Source organism: Ostrea edulis, chromosome 2 (assembly GCF_947568905.1).
Source record: "Ostrea edulis chromosome 2, xbOstEdul1.1, whole genome shotgun sequence".
Taxonomy (NCBI): domain Eukaryota; kingdom Metazoa; phylum Mollusca; class Bivalvia; order Ostreida; family Ostreidae; genus Ostrea; species Ostrea edulis.
In genome coordinates this window covers 28,609,914-28,615,915 of record NC_079165.1, presented here as the reverse complement: position 1 = coordinate 28,615,915, position 6,002 = coordinate 28,609,914, and the positions used below count along the sequence as shown (strand labels likewise).

The 6,002-nt window shown below is 35.2% G+C and overlaps 1 long non-coding RNA gene across 1 annotated transcript; it reads right to left on the bottom strand.

The window, feature by feature from the left end:
• Positions 1-2,922: 2,922 nt before the first annotated feature.
• On the bottom strand, positions 2,923-5,391 carry LOC125673778 (uncharacterized). Its single transcript, XR_007369760.2, has 2 exons — positions 5,058-5,391; positions 2,923-4,185 (listed from the first exon to the last, which is right to left on the bottom strand). It is a non-coding gene; the product is annotated as an uncharacterized LOC125673778 (long non-coding RNA).
• Positions 5,392-6,002: the final 611 nt, after the last annotated feature.

The following is a 6,002-nucleotide window of genomic DNA, read 5'->3' as shown; positions in this document are numbered from 1 at the left end:
AACGTAAAGTCCTCGCTCTTACAAAAAATATCCGCGTCTTTTTTCTCACACCTTACTCCGAAAAAATTGAAAAAAACTCAGTCTAAAATCCTTTTTACCGAAAACTAGTACACCCTTGAACACCTTAATACAATATCATTTACAAGTCGTTAACATGATGATTGGTTTTTGTCGATTAAATCTAATATGTTTATGAAATGGCTAACAGATGTTTTCAAACCCGAGGGCGAATATGACGCCACACATAATGGCGCGTAAAACATCGAAAGTAAATATGCATATCGCAAGATTTGAATTTCATCGCTTTCAAACTCGAAAATTACGCAAAATATTTCATTAATAACACATATAAAATAGTTTTAGGCATGTAAAGAATTGATTTAGTTGGGGGGGAAATGAAAAAGTTTAGAAACATGCGTTGTGTCCTTTAAGAGAAAGGCAAACAAGGACCCCTGGACACACCAGAGGTGGGATAAGGTGCCTAGGAGAAGAAAGAATCCACAACTGTTGATCGGTCACACCCACCTTAAACCCTCTATGTTGATCAGGTAAATGGAGTAATCCGTGGTCAAAATCAGCATATATAGAACGGTCTAACAATTTTTATGAAACACGTCAGACAGCATTTGACCCAATGACATGTATAAGTTAGTATAATAGAAAGCATTTGCAAATATATATAATGTAAATTGTATATAGACGTAGTACACAAAATGTTTCCTCGTACATTGTCCAATACTCATAGCTCCAGCATAATCTAGAGCATCTCCTCCAAAGAGAATACCAAGCAATACTCATAGCTCCAGTATAATCTAGAGTATGGCTGTCCCCAAAAGACAATATCAAGCAATTATCATATCTCTATCTAACATTTCAAATAGCATATAAATAATTCCTTATAATAAGCTGCATCCTCGTTCCTGTCAGGGCATACTCATGCTTTAGCAAACAGATTACTCCAAAAATCCTGGTAATACGTAAGGGTTATTTTCGTGGGGGGGGGGGGGGGGGGGGGGGGGGGGGGGGGGGGAATGCAATGATTTAAAATATGCATCAGTTCACCTGGCAAAACAAATTTAGAAATTTGACATTTATTATACCTAGGAGAAGAGGGGATTTCATAGCTGGTGACTAAGCAAGGACCACTTAACGTTGTATGGTCATAAACCCTAGTCCAGAAAAAGAAATAGTTTGATTTATTATTTTATTTTCATTGATAATCAGACTGGGAGTTTTTCAGTCTTTTTTGCAGGGTTTCAAATGAACTATGGAAATGCTACTATGTGAGTTTATATCTTTTTTTAAGTTGGACAGAAATATTTTCATTTCAATCGATTTAAGAGTATCTTTAAGATATGTTTAATCAAATCATTTAATAGTGATAATAACTTTCAGTTAATTAGCGACGGCGTGGGAGGAAACGTTAAGTTGAAGATACAGTTTTAGTGCAATGGTGGCGTATTCGTATAATTATATATATTTACTTTTAATTGGATCATTATGACGTGTACATTTTCATGTACCTTATGTCAGCTGGTACTCCTTTATCCATGCCCAGTGGATATACAATACAATACTAAAATTTGTACGAATAGCGCCCTAATCAGTTAAAATTCCCAAAGGCGCTTCACATTAACAGCATACAGTTACAAGAAAAAAGGAAATGTCCTGCATTAAAGTAGTATTACATGCTGGTAAAAGTCTAAAAGTCCTTAAACCATTCTGTAAAAAATAATAATTTTGATTTTCAGTTAAACTTTAAAAATCAATTTTGAGTATTGAGAATTTGCTTCCAAATGTACAATAATTCGGTACAGTAGATATATAGATGTACTACAATGTAGAGTAGATATATAGATGTACTACAATGTACAGTAGATATATAGATGTACTACAATGTACAATAGATATATAGGTGTACTACAATGTACAGTAGATATATAGATGTACTACAATGTACAGTAGATATATAGATGTACATGTACTACAATGTACAGTAGATATATAGGTGTACTACAATGTACAGTAGATATATAGGTGTACTACAATGTACAGTAGATATATAGGTGTACTACAATGTACAGTAGATATATAGGTGTCTACAATGTACAGTAGATATATAGATGTACTACAATGTACAGTAGATATATAGATGTACTACAATGTACAGTAGATATATAGGTGTACTACAATGTACAGTAGATATATAGATGTACTACAATGTACAGTAGAGCTTGTTCTGCGTATAAGTTTTCAAATTCACTCTCATGGCGGGCGATTTCGATCTTATACAGGATACCTTTTCAATCGCCTCGTTTACTCGTGAATTTTCACAGAAAAGTCCGTCAAAGGGTTTGACATACTTCAGAGAAGGTTATGTTCACATAATTTCAGTGGGTAAAAACGCGGAAGAAACAGTAATTATAACTTATTTGTTAGCGCTAGATGTTTTCGCTGCATTTGAAGTAATGAAACACTACATCGTCTAACCATCGAATTGCAGGATGCTTACTGTTCATGCACAGCTGGGTTAATATTACGAAACGTTTTCCGAGTTTTGAATAATTGTTTTGTTACGGAATTGACGATGTTTGTTGTTCGGTTGAAACTGAATAACTATATCATATATGCTGCGTTGACCGGTTCAATATTTGCGTCTTTTATTTTACTATTATTTATGATTTACTTATGAAAAACAGTTAAGTATTATCAAGAATTTACATTGCAGCTCAAATACCATCTGTGATCTCCATTAAATGTTCAACTTCAGTTATACTTGAATGGATATTGTAGATCTAGATATCTACATTGAGATATTTACATGCATAATCTTTTTTTAATGGTAATGGGTTAATTAGATCATTCCAAGTTTTTATTCCACGTCCACCGAACTATAAGAATAAATCGTTTACAATATCTGTCTATTTTAATTGTCAATGAATCTGCACAAATTCTTCAATTTTCTTAGTTGTGAGCATTCACACATTTCAAAGGAAAATTTAAGTAATTTACTAGTTTATATTTATCAAAATGTAATTTTCCCAAAGTTAGACATAAAACTCTCTTATAAAATGTTTGAATATCATTTTAAACAAATCTCTCACATTGTATACAAGTAGTACACAATGAATTCACATGCTCTACAATTTTCTCTCCAACCCTGGGTTTTGCCCAAGACTTAGTAGGGTGCAAACTATCCAAACTTTATTGATGTCTCCATATATACATTTACTAACTGGTGGGAATACGCTGACAGAGATACAGAGGTGCAGACATATTTCCCCTGGTTTTTTTGGATATCGTGAAACCTTTGTCTGCCAAAATGAATTCCCCTTCCAGAATAATTCAACCCACCATCAGTTAACAAGGAGTTTGTAAAATCCACTATTCTCTGTAACAGCAACATCTGACATAGATCCAGTAAATAATTCACTAACAAATATGATAATGATAATAGCCTTTATTTATCCAAGATAACACAAATTAGCATACAGCTAGTTTCCATTGTGTCCCCCAAAGGATCACAATCCACAAGTCCCCTTTAGGTTGTAGCTGATTTGTAGTCAGAATTTATAATTTGTAACTGCAGTTTTAAAGAAGATGGTTTCTGTGATTTCCTTTCTGCACAATCAATGATAGCAATGGTTGTTGGGAATTGAGCTTTTATTCATTTGTTATGTTGTTAATATCATTCCTATAGGACTATATTGAAACACAACCTAACACAACATAAGGTCAATTCAGGCACAGAATATATCACCGATGCACTGTGTTGAAATACAAAATCTTGATGCCAAGTCCTTGATTTCAAAATTATGTCTCAGCCTCATCAGTGTTAATAACAACTGCGATTGTTTTGTCATATTTGTTATGTCCCTCCTTTTTTTACACACTGGGGAATTTGCTCAGATGTATAAAAAAAACTCTAACAAAGTACAAAATGTGGCATGTCTCAAATTGATATAATATAAAAACAACCCTGGTTTTTTTTTTCTCTTGCTGTAGAGTACTGTTAATGTCAAAAGGGGTGACCTGTTGGTGGGGTTAATCTTGGGCTTCCATTGATAACTGGAGTTGCAGGTGATGATTAAGTATGCTCTGTTGATGAAAGGCATTTTCTGCTGTTGTGAACTGGTCTTGTAAATTCTCTAACTTGTGCTGCTGTTACAAGTATATCCAAAGAATCTATAAAGAAACAACAACATTTGTTTAGCATTTGGAAGTAAAACATAGATGCTGAGAGGGGCCATGGAATTTTAAAAGGTGACCTGACCTATTACATGAAAGATCCTATGCATACATTACACCCAACAATTTATTAGCTACTTATAAAATTTCAGTTTGCTCGAATTATTATGAAATCTAAATTCGAATTTAAAACCATTTATTACAAAATATATATGGACATAAATTCTATTGATATTTAAAAATTTTGACCACGGAATTAGTCTGATTACTGAAACTTTAGAACTTTATCCCCTGATATGATCTATTGTAGGAATCATGGAACGAAAACTTTGAATATGGCGCTCTTACAGTCATGTTATATGTATGTTATGATCTGTATGGCTGAGCAGGGAAAATTTAAGACACCAGACCAGAAACTGCATATATATTGGTGTAAACATTAAATGAATTGACCCTAGATATAAAAATAGATTAGATAGGGGATTTTTTTTAATAGATAACATTATAGTAAAAAACAAATAGTATTGTGTAGCTCTTAGCACATGTGCTTGGGTTCATGACCCCCGCCCCCCTCCCTTGAATAACCTAGCTACACGAATTGTTATATCCAATGGGGAAATTCTTAAAAAGAGCTATTTTGGGGTGTGCATGACATTGTTGACATGCATTAGTAGGATTTTCAACAAGAAATAATTTAAATCAAGTCGTGCAGGTTATTCGGGAGAATGGGGGGGGGGGGGGGGGGCTGAACCCAAGCACCTGTAGCTCTTAGTACATGTATACACATGGCATGGGCATGTATTATTATCAGTCCCTGATTTAACTATTACTATTAACTAATACATAATTGTCTGCTAAGACTAACTTACTTTGTGTGCCGGTCCATTCTGCTCTTACTGTGGGGCCTACCGCACGCCTTTATTCAACGTAAACATTAATCTTTATGTGATTTTGGGTTTGGAAATGGGATAAACATTATTTCTTGTATCCTTTCTGGGTAACGTGAATCACTGTTGCATTTCCCCGATGCACACAATTCCACCAATTTTATGAGAACTCGAAGTAATCAGGCTAAAACATCTGTACCTCAAAACCTCCGTCATCATAAGTTTTGACGGAGGTAATGGCGGACAATTCTTCCGCGATTCTGATTGGCTGTGCGGAGATGATAACCGCACCTCCCCTGACGACAGTGGAAGCGTGAATTGAGGCAGGTTACTGACAAACAAGTTGATAGTGCAGAGTTTTCAACAGTTTCGTTTAAGCTCAGTATTCGCAAATTCTATGGTCGTTATAACGATCTAGTTTGCCAATACAACCTATCATTTGGTCAAATGCTTTCTGGTGTGTTTCATACCAATTATAAGGCCGTTCTTAGCTAACTGATTTTGACTACGGATTACTACGTTTACCTGATTAAGATATAGGGTTCATGGCGGGTGTGATCGGTCGACAGTGGATGCTTACTCCTCCTAAGAACCTGATCCCACCTCTGGTATATCTGGGGGCTTGTGTTTCCCCAACTCTATTTTGTTTTGCTCATAGGAGTAATGACATTGATTACTGTTCGTTATCTTCACCTTTCAACTTAACCTTTCACCAAGGATGTCCATTGCTATTCGTTCCATTGGTAAATCGGCCCCAAGTATTTGTATTTGTGCTTGTTGCGCTTTCAGCAAACCACACAGCCTACGATGTATTGGCATACATCTTTCTGAAGCCTGGGGCAGTAGTAAGAATGTCTGATTTTGATCAGGGTTTATCTGATGCCCAAATGTCCTGACCATGCATGACTTATGCTGGAGGACATTTCT